This window comes from Lactuca virosa, chromosome 1 (genome assembly GCF_052849685.1).
Source record: "Lactuca virosa cultivar CGN04683 chromosome 1, Lactuca_virosa_CGN04683_v6, whole genome shotgun sequence".
Taxonomy (NCBI): domain Eukaryota; kingdom Viridiplantae; phylum Streptophyta; class Magnoliopsida; order Asterales; family Asteraceae; genus Lactuca; species Lactuca virosa.
The window spans coordinates 187126186-187145291 of record NC_136426.1 but is presented as its reverse complement, the minus strand read 5'-3'; the positions used below and the strand labels follow the sequence as shown (position 1 = coordinate 187145291).

General features: G+C 41.7%; 2 long non-coding RNA genes across 2 annotated transcripts; both read left to right on the top strand.

The window, feature by feature from the left end:
- Window positions 1-4097: 4097 nt before the first annotated feature.
- Window positions 4098-5893, top strand: LOC145107759 (uncharacterized). The gene is made up of 3 exons (XR_013707962.1): window positions 4098-4183; window positions 4275-4359; window positions 5735-5893. It is a non-coding gene; the product is annotated as an uncharacterized LOC145107759 (long non-coding RNA).
- A 6140-nt stretch (window positions 5894-12033) lies between these two features.
- LOC145107754 (uncharacterized) lies at window positions 12034-13744 on the top strand. Its single transcript, XR_013707958.1, has 3 exons — window positions 12034-12119; window positions 12211-12295; window positions 13670-13744. It is a non-coding gene; the product is annotated as an uncharacterized LOC145107754 (long non-coding RNA).
- The last annotated feature ends 5362 nt before the right edge of the window (window positions 13745-19106 follow it).

Sequence of the window (19106 nt, the reverse complement as noted above, 5' to 3'; positions counted from 1 at the left end):
CTACGGGAGGGGCGGACAGACGGCAGTCCCTGGCATAGTGCCCCTCCTTGCCACATTTGTGGCACCCACCTCCTGCTCTACAAACTCCCGAATGTATCCTGCCACACCTTCCACAAGTGCGGCTCTGCTGACCCCCAGACCGTGTATCAGCGGTCTTAGACTGCTTAGGCGCCGGCTGAAACTGTGTCGGTGCCTGACGCTGCTCCTTCGGCTGCAGCTCTATCTCCAACTAACGCCGCCTCGCGGCTTCCTGAAGGTCCAGGAGGGTATCGCATCGCTGGGTAGACACGAACTGTCGAATATCAGTCATGAGCGTACTCAGATAACGAGTCATCTGAGACTGCTCTGAAGCGAACTCTGGGCAAAACATATCCCTCTCCGTGAACATACGGGTAATCTCCATCACAAGCCGCTCCCACTCAACGCGTGGAACGTAGTTGGTGTGGAACATATCTCTGAACGGCTCCCAAGTAACAGCAGCCCGTTAATCATCAGTATACGACCCAGTCGTCAGCCTTCACCGGTCCTTTGCCCCAAGCCTCAGCAGGTTCAGGGCACACCTGACCTTTTGGTCAGCAGGACATGAGCACGTAAAGAAACAGCCCTCCACATCAGACAACCACCTCATTGCCCTAATCGCATCATGTGTACCATCAAACATCGGGGGCTTCGTATTATCGAAGTCCCGATACTGAAAAGCCCTGTTGGCTCCTCCTCCAACCCCTGCCGTAGTTACAGCCGAAGTGGCTGCAGCGGCAGCTGTCTCTGCTAGAGCTGCATATCGCTCATCAAAGTACTCCACCATCGCGGTCTTAATTGACCCAAACATCTCTGGCAGCTGCGCTCGGAATGCAACAGCAATCTCGTCGTGCATGATCTCCCGGATCCTGGCATCCAACTCCTCGGTCCCTATCTGAACCACGGGCTTAGGTGCTACCGGCACCTCCAACCCTCCGTCTCCCGACCCCGATCCCGATCCTGATCCCTATCCGGATCCTGAAGCAACACGTCTCGTCACCTCCATACTGAAAAATATATATAAGCCATCAGATAAATAACATAATGTCGGGAGACCCAAAACCCAAAACCCTAGGGGTTGTGATTTCCTTGCTACGCGTATGGGTCATGTGCTTTCAGTGGTACGGGCCCATACTACCTTCCACACCTACCCATATTTGTCTCAAGTATCACCACAATGCCCTAACAACATCATTAATATAGAAATGAGCCCAACCCTCACTTCTAGAGGAATATCAACTATCTCGCATCTAATCTCACCACTTCTCATAACCCATACATCCATGAAACTTCCATCATCCCCTGCAGCGCTAGTGCATGCTAGCTGCACATAACGCTGGACCCAATAGAATTTCGAATATTCAATCCTACCCGAAGGCCGAATCAACATTCTCAGGCTATAAGGTCTTTATTATGCACAGTCGTGATGCATACACTAAACATCCGCAGTTATGATGTCAATTCCACATACAAGAAACCCTAGGCTAATAGGCATCATGAAATCAGGAAAATCTATCATGTGATTCCTGAAGATCCCTTGCCTAGCACTAGCATGCTGTTCTAACATATCAGAATATCAAATAACAGCATGGTATTTTTGTGTTTACTTACAGGCTCCGGCTGATCGTACTCTCTGCATCCTCCATCCTTTACTCTGAAAACCATTTTAAAACTTATTTCCGAAAATCTACTTGGTTTGAGACTGGATTCACACGAGTGTTCCTCCAATTCACTCAAACCAAGGCTCTGATACCAACTTGTAACAACCATAAATTTTACGCCAAATTTAAACTTTTTCAATCGTAATAAAATCAAGCAAAGTTTGTTTACAAAAATGTTTTCAAATCCAAATCCATCAGAGTGTCCCAAAATCATAACATAAGGATGAGGAGCGGTACGGTCACGCCTTCGCCTTTCCACGATCTCCTGAAGTACCTGAAACAATAAACTGAAAACTGTAAGCCCGAGGGCTTAGTGAGCTACCCCCAAAATACCAATACCACACTGACAATACCAAATTAGTAATAAACAATCCATCAACATGCATACTGGGCCATCGGCCTGACTGGACCGCCCTACCGGGCCTACAGTCTGTCTGAATCTATCCCGAGCCTTCGGCATGACTGGTCCGCCACGTGGGCCTACAATCTCCCCGGACTGCTCATAGGGTATATTGGCCTTCAACACAAAGCAGGACCGCCTCAACCTACCCACAAGCAAATATCCATGTGCGCATACTATCATATACAGGCATACATAAACATCAAATATAACTGTCACATTGATCATAAATCATAGAATTCTCCTGTAACTAGAGTACCGACCTAGCAGGTCACTAACATACCAATCCCTATGGATCATAAGAGCATAACATACGGCCTACCCCGATTCCGATCTAACAGATCATAACCACATGTAGCATACCATAACAATAACAACTAAAGGGCCGGCCTTGGTGCCGTAGACCCTATCGATACAGTGAGGATAACTCACCTTGCAGATGTCGACCCGAAAGGCAAACTCCAACTCTCGGTTTACTTGACACATGCCCCACCGCCTATCGTCATAGCACAACATACTCATAAGTGCTTATCCTTATAAGGTACTCCATAACCCACTAGTCAACCCCTGGTCATAGTCAAAGTCCCCAGTCAAGGTCAACAGTCCATGTTGACCTTAACTCGCCGAGTACCCTTGGGTACTCGCCGAGTTCTCGGAAGTACATTCCAACTCGCCGAGTCATCGGGGTGACTCGTCGAGTTCCTACGAATCTCGCTCAAACCTTAAGGCCACCCGTCGAGTTCCCTCCTTGAACTCGACGCATATACATGCAAACGTGTCTTGGTTAAAACTCATCCGACTCGCCGAGTTGTTCTTCAACTCGTCGGGTCTTATGGCAATCTTCATCGGACTCGCCGTGTCGTTCTTCCAACTCGTCGAGTTCACGTCCATCTTCATGTGACTCGCCGAGTCAACTTTGCGACTCGCCGAGTCCATTCAATCATTTTATCATGCAGACAACTTTTAAGCCATGGTAAGGGCCCAAATTGTAGATCCAACTTCCTTAGTGTGACAACCGTCAAATTTCGGTCAAGTCAAAGTCAAACAAAGTCAACAAGTCAAACCGGTCAACTCCATTAACCCTTGTATGTTAGGGTTTACATTATACAATTCGCTATTTCAATGAGAAAACATCATTTGAAAAATTCATGTGTTTGATTTTCCTTAGACTTAACAGTGCTAAACAACGAACCAAAGCGATAAAACACTATTGCACAATCATCGGGATTGTGTAAGACACTAAATGATGGCTTAACGGGGTTTATGGACCTTTCGTTGCGAAGCCGGACACTCAAAAAGATCACAAACGAAACCTCTCACAATCTCTTTCACTCAACCTCTCTCTATTAAAATCTCTCCCAAATTTCTCCCGAATCTCTCCCATATCTCTCTCAAAAGTTCCTTTAAATTTTTGTAATCATTCGGGCCATCCCGACCCTTAACTGGGTCAAAAACCACTTGAAACGGGGTAAAAACGGGTAAAATAGGCTTAAGGACCCAAAACTGAAGCTTCAGGACCGAAGTCCCTGTCATAAAGGAAGACGACACACATTTGTCTGTCGTAACCTTACGATGCGCGTGTTGATGACACGCAATGAGTATCAAGGAAGCCCCTGTCATAAAAGAAGACGACATGCATTTTTGCGTGTCATAATGTTTCCGGTTTTTCGACTACGATTTTGTTTTAGGCCCGTTTTTCATCATTTTAACGCGGGATTTTCACCAAAAACTTTATTTTTACAGTTAGAACTCTATATGTCAGTAATCCCCACGTTTTTAGGGCCATTCATACCAATAATTAGTAGGGGAGGTGCTTGAGGTGGAAAGATGACTTTACTTTACTTTATGTCACATGCCACCACTCACACCCACTACATGGCCAACTCTTTCCCACTACATGACCAGCTCTTACCCACTACATGACCAACTCATACCCACTACATGACCAGCCCCACTCCTTGTCTAAGTATAAAAACCCATCCCCTCTCTTCATACTTCTTTCATTCTCTCATTTTCCTCCAAGGATCACACTCCAAATTCTCTCACCATTCTCTCTCAATTCCAAGACTTCCAAGGCTGATTATCAAGCTTTCTTCCACTCTTGGTAAGTATAATTCATTCTTCTTATGATTATTACACATCCTTCTACTCAAAATCATAAGAATCTTACACAAACATCGTCACCTTCATGTTAGGTTCTCGATTCGTCAAGGCATCTTCTAAGTGTTCTTGGGTCGAACACTTCTCTTCTCCAACATCCATCCTCTAATAACACATAAGGTGAGTTCATACCCCTACATTTACATGTTTTTCTTAAGTTTTAAGGGGGGAATACAAGTAAAATCATCAAGAACACAATTAAACTTTTTCTAACAGATTACATCAGAAAAGATGGACGTTAATCACGGACTGTTTTGGTCAACTTAAGTATTTTAGTTTTCAAAACTGTTCCAGGTGCAAGTAGTTCAAACTCTTATCTTTAAAATGGATACTTGCACATCTCCATATGATTTTTCTACAATTTATGGTGATTTTTACAAAACTGCCTGTCATTTCAGAGGCAAACCCGGACCAGTCTGTGATTATGAACATTTTCACCTCTGTTAGAGATCACTAAAAATCATGATAAAATTTAAGAACAAACTAGACGCAAATTCCAAACTCTCAAAATTTGCGGATTTGGATTTAGAGCTTTGATGATTTTTCTATAAATTTTCTAAGAACAGTAACATAAACGGTTTTTCAACGAAAAGTTGCTGTTAATTTCATTTCACCTTGTAACATGTTGAGCAAGGTGTATATCTTTATGTGATTATATGTTATTGCAATATATGACATTTTATCTTAATATTTAGACACACATCAGTTTACAAATGGATTTGGTCATATAAAATATAAAGAATAACAAGTGATTATAATCAAAGTACAATCGATACATTGAAACATTTAATAAACTATTTTGAATATAGTTTGCATACATTACCACGTACTACCCTTGGTTGATAAACTATAATAGGTATAGTTTATGATACATTACATAACACATACATTTAAAAAGGGTACATTTATACAAAGGATATTTTCATTAAGCAAGGTACGGCCATACGGTACCAAGTTTTCATAACACGTAATTCCATTAATGACTTTGTGAGACATTTACTTCAAATTACCATTAAGTCCTGTATTGTAACCAGAGTCTCCTTGAGGGAGAGCGTGATACTTGTGTATAGATCTATATTGGGTTTGACAAACCCACACCTAAGCTGCATGCAACAGCTAGACCGGCAGGTCTGGGGTGACAAATGTCATAACATTTCCGACGCCTGAAGAACGTCGTTTCAGGCCAACTAGGTCATAGCATGGTTATAATAACTCACACAAAGTATTAATAAACATTGGAATTTACGGGAACTTCATTAAAATTTAACGAGTTTATGTCGATTTAAACTTGCATTGTTTTACTATAAATATGACAAATTACTTGTACATTTCGGTCTTTGGATTTTAAGACTACATTTACACATTAAGGAAAATATTGGATTTTCTAACACAAATACTACTTTCACAAACGAAAGGCTTTTAATAATACCAAACAAAAGCTTATGAATTCACCAACCTTTGTGTTGACACTTTTTCAAACAACTTGTATTCTCAGGAAATCATTAAACAGGTAATCAAGTGCTTTTGAGGATGGGACGCTAAGGCGTCTACTATTTCATATTTTGTCAACATATTGTAATTGATTCGTAAACATGTAATTCATATAATGATGTAACTTTTTCAATTATATATATGTTGGTTGTGTTTGCTTGAATTACTATTACAATTGTTGTTATGATACTATACATGAAGTCCTCCACCCCCGGACGTTTCCGCCATCCTTGGTTTGGGGGTGTGACACTTAGGCCTGCTTATCATGTAAAGTTGCAAACTTTACGTGCATGCAAGGCTCCAATGTCTCAAAAAGCCCAAACTATGCTTGAAATGGGGTTTTACACACATGGAGGGGCTCAAACTTGCCAAAGCTAATAACTTTATGGTCCCTCAATCCATAGAGAGTTCAGATCTGAAGTTACAACTTCAGATCTTGGCTCATACTCCAGAAAATGACTTTATGACCCAAAAAAGATCCCTAATCTCCAACCAAGGAGGTTTAGAACGAAATAGAAAAGAGGATAACAGCTTGATACCTTCCCATGAGATGACAACTGGAGTATAGCCGGATTTTCCCCAAGCTCCTTGCTTCAAACCACTTGCTTCCCAAGCTCTTTTCACCAAAATCCTCTTCCAAGGCTTCAATACACAATGGGCACATACACATACACAATGGTTGTGTTTGCTTGAATTACTATTACAATTGTTGTTATGATACTATACATGAAGTCCTCCACCCCCGGACGTTTCCGCCATCCTTGGTTTGGGGGTGTGACAGATTGGTATCAGAGCACAGTTTATAGTGAATTAAGTATATCAAACCACATAAGATATACAAACTATAAACACAATTGGGACTAATAGTCTCTGATTTGTGCATTTTTCAAATAAATATACTTTTAGAAAATAAATGATTTTTTATTAAAAGTATAAATACATGCATACATGCTCATATAGTGTCATAACTAGAAGAACATAAAATAAAAGAAGAGGAGTTGTACATTATGGGTATGCCTTGGTATATGTAAATCAAGTATGGGAAGGATATAGCCTGATCAACTATATCTGTCCGAGGAGTGACTTGCATATACTGGGGGATAGTCATAATGGGCAACAAATCTATCAACCTAACTACACCCTACAGAGAATACTTTAAGAATCGAATCTAAACAGCTAAAAATACTATAGGAGTATTTGGTGATACTATAACCAACTTATGTGAAAACTAAAGACCTCTATTAGTAGGCCTATGATAACTGAGTGCATACGCCAAGGTTATACATAATTAAAGATATTATAGACTCAGAATCTATGACTATTGCTCTACTTCCTGTTCCTTGTTTGGTTGTGGACTTAGAGTAGAGTCATTTATTCGAAAGTCTATTCTATCTCAAATTATGTATAACTGATATGCACTACGTGATTATAGACGTAACTAATAAGGATCACCCCTATAAGTAATTATAGGATTAGGCGTCTATTAATTATCTCTTCTACCCCTATTCTCGCAGGAGCAACATGATGTGTAAATTTTAACGCCCGTACAAAACCTACTTCTACCCACTACCATAACTCCATCTCCAAGACGTTAACAGAAACACCAAGAATAGTTCACTAAAGTGCGAAAATATACATGTGTATATAAATGGTAAGGATATTTACTAAAAGGTTTATCAATGAAATAGGCATGCATTTTATTTCATTGAATCTCACTACTTGGTATTACAAACAATTTACAACTGGTAACTCTAAGATTCTTTAGGTGTACCTCGAAGTTATGTGTAATTAAGGAATGATTGACCTAGAAATGGTGAGTCCGCCTTAGGACCTGTTCCTTGTTTGGTTGTGGACTTAGGGTAGACTCATTAGGATCAACAGTCTAATAAAATTTTAATTACACATAACTGGGGGCATGTCAAGAGAATCTTAGGAGTGGATCAGACATGGAACAAATCACAAGATTATAATCAAGTTATTCCTACTAAATTCATAAGTCTATTTATATAGACCTCTGGTATAGAGTCGTCGGCGTAGTCGTGTCGGCAATCTAAAATATGGCTAAATACATAATACAAACTATAATACCCAAATTATACAAAATTTTCTGCATTAAAAATCAATAGACAAATACATAAAATGAAACTAAAAAAAAAGAGTATCAAACTATCAAGAGAAAAACACATACAATGTAGATTAAAATCCACTAATGATAACAAAATGGCTAAAAGAAAAGGTAAGGACTAAGGATTGTTAAGTCCTCTCTTCTTATAAATAGCTTTGAAGCAAGCTTGCCTAAGCTTCTTTGTTCTTTCTGTCAGTTCCATACCTGGCAATTTCTCCATCATCTTCTTGTGCCCTGCTAACGTCTCTACCTCCTCCTTTAATCCCAACTCCTAGTTTTTTTAGGTAGATGCAATATATTTTTCGTGTGAGTTCATAAAATTTACAATGAGTTAAGTTTATGTAAATATAAATCAGAAATCGTAGTAAAACAATTGATTCGATGTGGCATATGCCTAGGGCCTATGTTTATGTTATAAAGAAACTAATAATTAAAATTTTAGAAAATACCAAAACTACTTTGGTTACCAAGTGCATGCATACATGCATGAGTAATGTATAGAAGGTTATTATCGTAGTTTACCTTGGCATTTTGAATGAGGGATTGAAGGCTCTTAAGTTTTCTATGAGGCCATCTGTTTATGTTTAGCTCTCTGCATCTTTTCTTCAACAATGTCAACCCTATCCCTAGTTCCTTTGCTGCCATGATTATCGGCATCTCAAAGTACTTCGCTATCTCTTCAAACTCCAATGGTCTCAATCTATTTGCCACCTTCCGGCCACCGTGATCAGTGGTGGCAGCACTAGAACTACCTGTAGCCTCACCACCGGATTTACAGTCTTCACTGAAACTAACCAATGGTAAATTACCATCCTCCCAACAATCCCATAAACTTATGTCTTCAAGGGGATCAAGATCATGAAACTCATTTCTAGAAATGATGTTTTGATCTTTGTTAAGTACTGTGGAAACATTCTGATCGAGCACTTCATGCGATTTTTCCGACAACTCGAAATCCTGATGGTTGAGCAGGTCACCACTGCAAAAATCAAACCATGTTTTGATCAATATAAACAAAATCACTTTTCTGTGCGAAAGATGGTGTAATGAGTGACATTTATATATACCTGAACAGATCCTGATGATCAAAGTACTGAAACCGATCGAGGTCATCTATGGGGTTTTGATGATCTGCAGGCGGATCCATTTGTGAGGGAGAAGTTAAAGAGTCGCGGTAAGAATGTGCTGATTTATATAAGGGAAGTGGGAGAAGTAACGAATAACAAATAAAGAGGAAATGAATGGTCTTTGAGCCGTAACCTTCTTCTGTGATGATTTATATAAGGTAAGTGGGAGGAGTAATAAATAAAAAATAAAGAGGAAATGAATGGTCTTTGAGCCGTAACCTTCTTCTTCAATTCACACACATATACGTATATGTTGCTGCAAATTAGGACTTTTGTGCCTCATGCATTTAATGCATCACATGCCTACTGCATATTCTTGACTTTGAAGCTACGTACCAGTTTCGAATTTCCCCAGTAGCACACTTTTCATTAGAAAGTACTCCAAGTCTTCACACATGCAAATTATGACTTGAGTGTCGTTATAGGTAACTAATAAAACTTTATTTTTTTTAACCCCTTAAATATCAGTACAAGCATCTAACATCGACATTTAAATTCTAAATTTCTTTTTATTACTAAAACTAGCATCTATTCAAGTCTATAAACTATGAATCTTGGGAACACGGCAAAACCCAAATAAGTCTTATCATCTATGTAAAAACTCAGGGTTTTTACCAGTGAATCTATCAGTAGCGGAGCTAGAACAATTAACTTGGGGGAGGGGGGCCGAAAATATTATAAACTGAAATTAACAAAAAAAAAAAAAAATCAAAATCAAAATTTGAACAATAACCAATAACTCATTTAACAATAACCAAATCTATAAGTTCATAACTTGTAAATCAAATTGGAAAATCGCCAAATCACAAATGACAGCCAAATTAAAAAGAAACTCAGTAAGACAGTAGTAACGCATAAATAGGCAACGGATTAACTGAAAACAGCAGCAGCAGTGCAATACGCCAACACCAACAATCAACAATCTTACAATCAGAAAAGAAAGAACGGCTGAACAGGATATGGGTCTCGGGATTACATACCTGATTTTTGTGAAGTGTGAATAGGGATTTGGGCATTAGGCGATGGCGATTGGCGAGAGTGAGACCAGGCGACTGACTTAGCGAGACAACGAGAAACGAACAGCAGGCGAGATAGGCAGCGAATTGGGCAAATAGGGATGAATCGATTTTGATTTCTTGATATCAGGCTTGGTAACACTTGCTTATAACCCAAGTGGGGTAACAAAGTGGATGTTCATTTGAGTTGGCCCAGTAGGCAATGTGGGCCTGAAGAGCCGAGGCATGTTATCTATCCACTGTCGAGAGAGAAGAGTTTTTGCAGCTCTGTGAAGCCAGCCTGACGCATTGCCTCTTTCTCTAAGACCCAAGCCTAAGCTCAAGCCACATGAATCAACTCTCGACTTGGATCGGGCAAGAGTATTGGACCATTCTGATTAGGAATCGGGAGGGGCCAAAGCCCAAGTTTGAAGATAGCAGGCTTATAACAATTTTATTTTGAACTACAATTCCTACTCCTGGCCCCAATAATACTACGCCCCTGGAACCTATGATGGCTAGTGTAAACGTTATGGTCATATATCATTAAGATTCTATGGACTTAGAATGTGTGATTCCGCCTCATTCCCTGTTCCTTGTTTGGTTGTGGGCTTAAGGCGGGGTCACCCATCCAAAATGCCCTTGCAATCTTAATGATATACGACTAGTTTACGCCAATCGACTATAAAAGAACTAGTAGGACTTATAATGCAAATTTCGTCAAAATTTGTTGAAACATTCGTAATGATGGAACTCGCTAACTACGTTATAAAATATTCATAGTGGTAATACCAAGGATAAAACAGGGAGTATAAAAGCACACATAGAATACTCTATCATCCCAAAACAATAAACTCCTTTTAAATTGACTCAGTTCAAGTTACAATAAGAAATTTCCAAGGTCGTCATGTGACATCAGGAGGGTTGTTCCTCACCATAATCAATTTCTTGTACTACGCAAAGTTTTCCACATCTTTTTCCAAACTCTTGAAGTCCCAATCAAAATGCAAATTTCGGGACGAAATTCCCTCTAACGGGGGGATGATGTGACAACCGTCAAATTTCGGTCAAGTCAAAGTCAAACAAAGTCAACAAGTCAAACCGGTCAACTCCATTAACCCTTGTATGTTAGGGTTTACATTATACAATTCGCTATTTCAATGAGAAAACATCATTTGAAAAATTCATGTGTTTGATTTTCCTTAGACTTAACAGTGCTAAACAACGAACCAAAGCGATAAAACACTATTGCACAATCATTGGGATTGTGTAAGACACTAAATCATGGCTTAACGGGGTTTATGGACCTTTCGTTGCGAAGCCGGACACTCAAAAAGATCACAAACGAAACCTCTCACAATCTCTTTCACTCAACCTCTCTCTATTAAAATCTCTCCCAAATCTCTCCCGAATCTCTCCCAAATCTCTCTCAAAAGTTCCTTTAAATTTTTGTAATCATTCGGGCCATCCCGACCCTTAACTGGGTCAAAAACCACTTGAAACGGGGTAAAAACGGGTAAAATAGGCTTAAGGACCCAAAACTGAAGCTTCAGGACCGAAGTCCCTGTCATAAAGGAAGACGACACACATTTGTCTGTCGTAACCTTACGACGCGCGTGTTGATGACACGCAATGAGTATCAAGGAAGCCCCTGTCATAAAAGAAGACGACATGCATTTTTGCGTGTCATAATGTTTCCGGTTTTTCGACTACGACTTTGTTTTAGGCCCGTTTTTCATCATTTTAACGCGGGATTTTCACCAAAAACTTTATTTTTACAGTTAGAACTCTATATGTCAGTAATCCCCACGTTTTTAGGGCTATTCATACCAATAATTAGTAGGGGAGGTGCTTGAGGTGGAAAGATGACTTTACTTTACTTTATGTCACATGCCACCACTCACACCCACTACATGGCCAACTCTTTCCCACTACATGACCAGCTCTTACCCACTACATGACCAACTCATACCCACTACATGACCAGCCCCACTCCTTGTCTAAGTATAAAAACCCATCCCCTCTCTTCATACTTCTTTGATTCTCTCATTTTCCTCCAAGGATCACACTCCAAATTCTCTCACCATTCTCTCTCAATTCCAAGACTTCCAAGGCTGATTATCAAGCTTTCTTCCACTCTTGGTAAGTATAATTCATTCTTCTTATGATTATTACATATCCTTCTATTCAAAATCATAAGAATCTTACACAAACATCGTCACCTTCATGTTAGGTTCTCGATTCGTCAAGGCATCTTCTAAGTGTTCTTGGGTCGAACACTTCTCTTCTCCAACATCCATCCTCTAATAACACATAAGGTGAGTTCATACCCCTACATTTACATGTTTTTCTTAAGTTTTAAGGGGGGAATACAAGTCAAATCATCAAGAACACAATTAAACTTTTTTAACAGATTACATCAGAAAAGATGGACGTTAATCACGGACTGTTTTGATCAACTTAAATATTTTAGTTTTCAAAACTGTTCCAGGTGCAAGTAGTTCAAACTCTTATCTTTAAAATGGATACTTGCACATCTCCATATGATTTTTCTACAATTTATGGTGATTTTTACAAAACTGCCTGTCATTTCAGAGGCAAACCCGGACCAGTCTGTGATTATGAACATTTTCACCTCTGTTAGAGATCACTAAAAATCATGATAAAATTTACGAACAAACTAGACTCATATTCCAAACTCTCAAAATTTGCGGATTTGGATTTAGAGCTTTGATGATTTTTCTATAAATTTTCTAAGAACAGTAACATAAACGGTTTTTCAACGAAAAGTTGCTGTTAATTTCATTTCACCTTGTAACATGTTGAGCAAGGTGTATATCTTTATGTGATTATATGTTATTGCAATATATGACATTTTATCTTAATATTTAGACACACATCAGTTTACAAATGGATTTGGTCATATAAAATATAAAGAATAACAAGTGATTATAATCAAAGTACAATCGATACATTGAAACATTTAATAAACTATTTTGAATATAGTTTGCATACATTACCACGTACTACCCTTGGTTGATAAACTATAATAGGTATAGTTTATGATACATTACATAACACATACATTTAAAAAGGGTACATTTATACAAAGGATATTTTCATTAAGCAAGGTACGGCCATACGGTACCAAGTTTTCATAACACGTAATTCCATTAATGACTTTGTGAGACATTTACTTCAAATTACCATTAAGTCTTGTATTGTAACCAGAGTCTCCTTGATGGAGAGCGTGATACTTGTGTATAGATCTATATTGGGTTTGACAAACCCACACCTAAGCTGCATGCAACAGCTAGACCGGCAGGTCTGGGGTGACAAATATCATAACATTTCCGACGCCTGAAGAACGTCGTTTCAGGCCAACTAGGTCATAGCATGGTTATAATAACTCACATAAAGCATTAATAAACATTGGAATTTACGGGAACTTCATTAAAATTTAACGAGTTTATGTCGATTTAAACTTGCATTGTTTTACTATAAATATGACAAATTACTTGTACATTTCGGTCTTTGGGTTTTAAGACTACATTTACACATTAAGGAAAATATTGGATTTTCTAACACAAATACTACTTTCACAAACGAAAGGCTTTTAATAATACCAAACAAAAGCTTATGAACTCACCAACCTTTGTGTTGACACTTTTTCAAACAACTTGTATTCTCAGGAAATCATTAAACAGGTAATCAAGTGCTTTTGAGGATGGGACGCTAAGGCGTCTACTATTTCATATTTTGTCAACATATTGTAATTGATTCGTAAACATGTAATTCATACAATGATGTAACTTTTTCAATTATATATATGTTGGTTGTGTTTGCTTGAATTACTATTACAATTGTTGTTATGATACTATACATGAAGTCCTCCACCCCCGGACGTTTCCGCCATCCTTGGTTTGGGGTGTGACATTTAGGCCTGCTTATCATGTAAAGTTGCAAACTTTACGTGCATGCAAGGCTCCAATGTCTCAAAAAGCCCAAACTATGCTTGAAATGGGGTTTTACACACAGGGAGGGGCTCAAACTTGCCAAAGCTAATAACTTTATGGTCCCTCAATCCATAGAGAGTTCAGATCTGAAGTTACAACTTCAGATCTTGGCTCATACTCCAGAAAATGACTTTATGACCCAAAAAAGATCCCTAATCTCCAACCAAGGAGGTTTAGAACGAAATAGAAAAGAGGATAACAGCTTGATACCTTCCCATGAGATGACAACTGGAGTATAGCCGGATTTTCCCCAAGCTCCTTGCTTCAAACCACTTGCTTCCCAAGCTCTTTTCACCAAAATCCTCTTCCAAGGCTTCAAACACACAATGGGCACATACACACGCGTATTAGGGTTTGATAAGAGACTGCAAAGAGGCTGAAAGAGGTTTGTGTTCCCTTAAATAGGGTGCACAACCTCGGGATTTAGGGTTTCAGCTGCTAGCTCCTACTCGCCAAGTCCCAATATGGACTCGTTGAGTAGGTTACTTAACCTGCGATCTTTCCCGCTGCTACTCGACGAGTAGATCAACCAACTCGTCGTGTATGGCTTAACCCAATACTCATATTTAGACAATACCTGAGAATCGGGGCGTTACACATGGAGAGTCCATATCTCAAGTTTTGAATCATAAAAGGTTCCAAAGAAGACATAACAAGCATAAAAGGGGTTTTAATGGAGGAATACACAAGGTCATAACTTCATTACCTGAATGAGAAACAGATGGAAGCTAACTCCTGGATCTCCTTTCTCTTCTATGGACCTTCTCTCCTTCCTTCTCTTCCAAAGCTTCCAAGCTAACACAATCACACTCAAACTCAACAATGGGGCTAGGGTTTACAGGGGAAATGCTCTAAAGGTGCTGGAGGCTGGTGTGGAAGGCTATAATGACATTTAAATAGGGTACAAATCCTTGAAATTAGGGCTTCATCCAGGCAGGCATACTCGCCGAGTCCCAGCGTATGGACTTGTTCATTAGCCAACTCCATTTGCGTGATTATCCCGTCTCAACTCAACGAGTCGGGCCACAGACTCGTCGAGAACCCCTTAAGAAATAAAAAAATACTTTATTTAAATTACATACCAGAAATGGGGCATTACAACTCTCCCCCACTTATCTTAGACTTCGTCCTCGAAGTCTGCTGTTGCTGAATCTGAAAATAATTTTGGATAATGCTCCCTCATATCCCCCTCGGTCTCCCACGTCCACTATGAAACCTTTCGATGCTGCCACTGCACCTTCACCAACTGAACCACATTGTTCCTCAAGGTCTTCGTCTTCTGATCTAAGATCGGAACTGGTCTCTCGATATAATTCAGGCTGCTATCAACCTGAATATCCTCTAAGGGTACAATGGCTGACTCGTCCACCAAACACTTCCTCAGCTGAGAAACATGGAAAGTGTTGTGGATCTGGCTAAGCTCTGCCGGAAGATCCAACCGATAAGCAACCCGACCCACCTGGGCCAAAACCCTAAAAGGACCAATGAACCTGGGGCCCAGCTTGTCCCTCTTCCAAAACCTGATAATACCCTTCTAGGGTGATACCTTCAGGAGGACCATATCGCCCACCTGAAACTCCAAGTCTGAACGCCTTCTGTCGGCGTAACTCTTTTGCCGACTCTGCGCAGTCTGTAGTCTGCTACGAACCTGCTGGATCAACTTTGTGGTCTTGAGCACCACCTCGGTGCTCCCGATGACTTGCTGACCGACCTCGCCCCAACAAATTGGGGTCCTACACTTCCTCCCGTAGAGCATCTCGGAAGGAGGACGGTCAATACTAGCGTGGTAACTGTTGTTATACGAAAATTCTGCTAGTGGAAGATACATATCCCAACTACCACCAAAGTCTAGGACACATGCCCGAAGCATGTCCTCGAGAGTCTGAATCGTCCTCTCGCTCTGCCCATCCGTCTGAGGGTGGAAAGCGGTGCTAAAATGAAGACGAGTCCCCATCTTGTCATGAAACCGCTTCCAAAACCTGGAAGTGAACCGGACGTCTCGATCTGATACTACTGATACAGGCACTCCATGCCGTGCTACTACCTCGCGCACATAAATATCGGCTAGCTTCTCGACCGATATACTCTCCTGGATCGGTATGAAATGCGCGCTCTTAGTCAGCCGATCCACTATGACCCAAATCGAATCAACTCCCCGTGCGGTCCTGGGAAGCTTAGTGATGAAATCCATGGTGATATCCTGCCATTTCCACACAGGAATGTCTAACAGCTGCATCCTGCCGTGGGGTCTATGGTGCTCCGCCTTGACCTTCCTACAGGTCAGGCACCTCTCTACGTACCAAGCCACGTCCCGCTTCATGCAGGGCCACCAATAATCGGGTCGAAGATCTCTATACATCTTCGTCGCCCCTGGATGGATGGAGAACCGAGACTTGTGGGCCTCATCCATCAACACCTGTCGTACTCCTCCCCAATATGGCACCCAAACTCTCCCATGAAGGGTCAACAATCCTCGATTGTCATAGTCGAAAGAAGCTACTCGGCCCACAATCCTCTCACATTTATGCCTCTCCTCCTTCAGGCCCTCGACCTAAGCCTCTCTAATCTGCTCCAACAATGGAGTAATCACCGTCATCCTCAGACCTATATCTCTAATCGGTGCTGCTACCGCCTTGCGGCTCAGGGCGTCGGCCACAACGTTGGCCTTGCCCGGATGATAAAGGATCTCACAATCGTAGTCCTTTACCACATCTAACCATCGACGCTGCCTCATGTTCAAATTCGGCTGGTCCATAAGGTACCTCAGACTCTTGCGATCCGTGTAAATGGTACAGCGGACCCCATAGAGGTAATGTCTCCAAATCTTGAGGGCAAACACCACTGCCCCCAGCTCTAAATCGTGCGTCGGATAGTTAGCCTCGTGAGTCTTCAACTATCTCGAGGCATAAGCTATCACATGCCCTCACTACATCAACACTGCTCCCATCCCTATGATCGAAGCATCACAAAAGACTACGAAGTCATCTACTCCCTCTGAGGGTCTCGAATGTTGTCTGCTACTCAGGCCCCCAGCGAAACACAACCGACTTCCTAGTCAGTTGGGTGAGTGGAACTGCTATCTTGGAGAAGTCCTGGATGAATCTCCTGTAGTACCCTGCCAAGCCTAGGAAGCTCCGAATCTCTGATGGAGACCTCGGCACCTCCCACTGCATCACAGCCTCGATCTTGGCCGGATCTACTAGAATACCCTTCTGGTTGACGAGGTGACCAAGGAACTGCACCTCGCGCAACCAGAACTCGCACTTAGAGAACTTTGTAAAAAGTCTCTCCCTCCTCAGCGTCTCTAGCACCTCTCTCAGGTGCTCCTCGTGCTGCTCCTGAGTCTTGGAGTAAACCAAGATGTCATCGATGAATACTATCACAGAATGATCCAACATCGACCTGCATACGCGGTTCATGAGATCCATGAACGCGGATGGAGCGTTGGTGAGCCCAAACGGTATCACCACAAACTCATAATGACCATAACGGGTCCTAAAAGCTGTCTTCTGAAACATCCTCATCCCTGACCCGCATCTGATGATAACCGGAGCACAAATCAATCTTGGAAAAGCAAGATGCTCCCTGAAGCTGATCGAATAAGTAATCTATCCTCCGGAGTGAGTAACGGTTCTTCACCGTTACCTTCTTCAACTCCCGGTAATCTATGCACATACGGTGCGACCCATCCTTCTTCTTCACAAACAGGATCAGGGCTCCCCATGGTGAACTACTCGGTCTGATGAAACCCTTGTCTAGCAGCTCCTACAGCTGCGTAGACAACTCCTGGATTTCTGGAGGAGCCAACCGATACGGTGCCTTGGCTATCGGAGCCGCACCAGGAACCAGATCAATCATGAACTCAACCTGCCTCTCAGGAGGTATCCCAGGCAAATCCTCCAGGAATACGTCCGGGTAGTCTCGCACTACCGGTACATCGTCGACCGCCGCCTTGCCCTTCTCTCGGGCATCCAAAAAATAGGTGACGAATCCTGTGCAACCCTGCTAGAAGTAGCGTCTCGCTCTCGCTGCTGAGCAAAGAATCGGTCCGCACTGTGGCCTCTCGCCCTGTATCACTAACTCTCCCTCACTTGGGGTGCAGACCCTCACTAGCTGTAGCTCAGAATCAATCACCGCCCCATTAGGGCTCAGCCAATCCATACCTACTATCACCTTATTCCCTTGCAGGGGAATAGGAAGCAGGTCTACCGAAAACTGCTCATCAAATAACTGAGGCGAACAAGCTCTATGTACTCTCGCGACCCTGACGGTCCTGTCATTAGCTATCTCAACCTCAAGTGGACAATCCAGCTCCCCCAGAGCTCTGCTAAACCTCTTGCTAAGTGCAAGCGAATCAAATGATCGAGTAGCCCCCGAATCAAACAAGACTGTAGCTGATATGTCGTTCACTAAGAACGACCATATATATAAAAACATATAACTATAAGGAAACAATCAAAAATAATAAAGAGATGAAGGGAAAATACATACCCATCACCACATCAGGATTCGCTCACGCCTCCTCTGCTATCATCTGAAAAACTCTACTCTTCGCCACTGGCGCCTCACTCCGACCCTGACGGCCGTCTGTAATCCTCAAAGTTGCAGGGGCAGGTGCTACCACCTTCCCTGCGGCTGACAAACTCGGACACTAGGACTTTTTATGTCCCCTCTTATTGCAATGGAAGCAAATCAGATCAGATGATGCGGTAACGGTGGGAGTAGCAGTACAATCTCTGCTTATATGCCCGGTCCAGCCGCACTTGTAGCAACCGGGACTCCCTGCCTTACACGCCCCATCGTGTAATCTCCCACACTTGCCACACCGACTGTTGCTCTGCTGTCCTCTAGATATGTGATCTGATACCTTGGCCTTTTTTCCCGAACTCCCTGTTCCAAATACTGTCTCTGGCTTCCTCTTCTTCTCCATCTCTAAATCAATCTCTCTCTCACGAGCCCTAGCAATCATGTCATCCAGCGTTTTATAGCTGGACCGGCTCATAAACTAGCGGATATCACTCCGCAACATCTCATGATATCGGGCCTTCTTCATTTCCTCATCAGTTGCATACTGAGGAACGAGAAGAGCCCTCTCCCCGAACTTGGCGGTAAT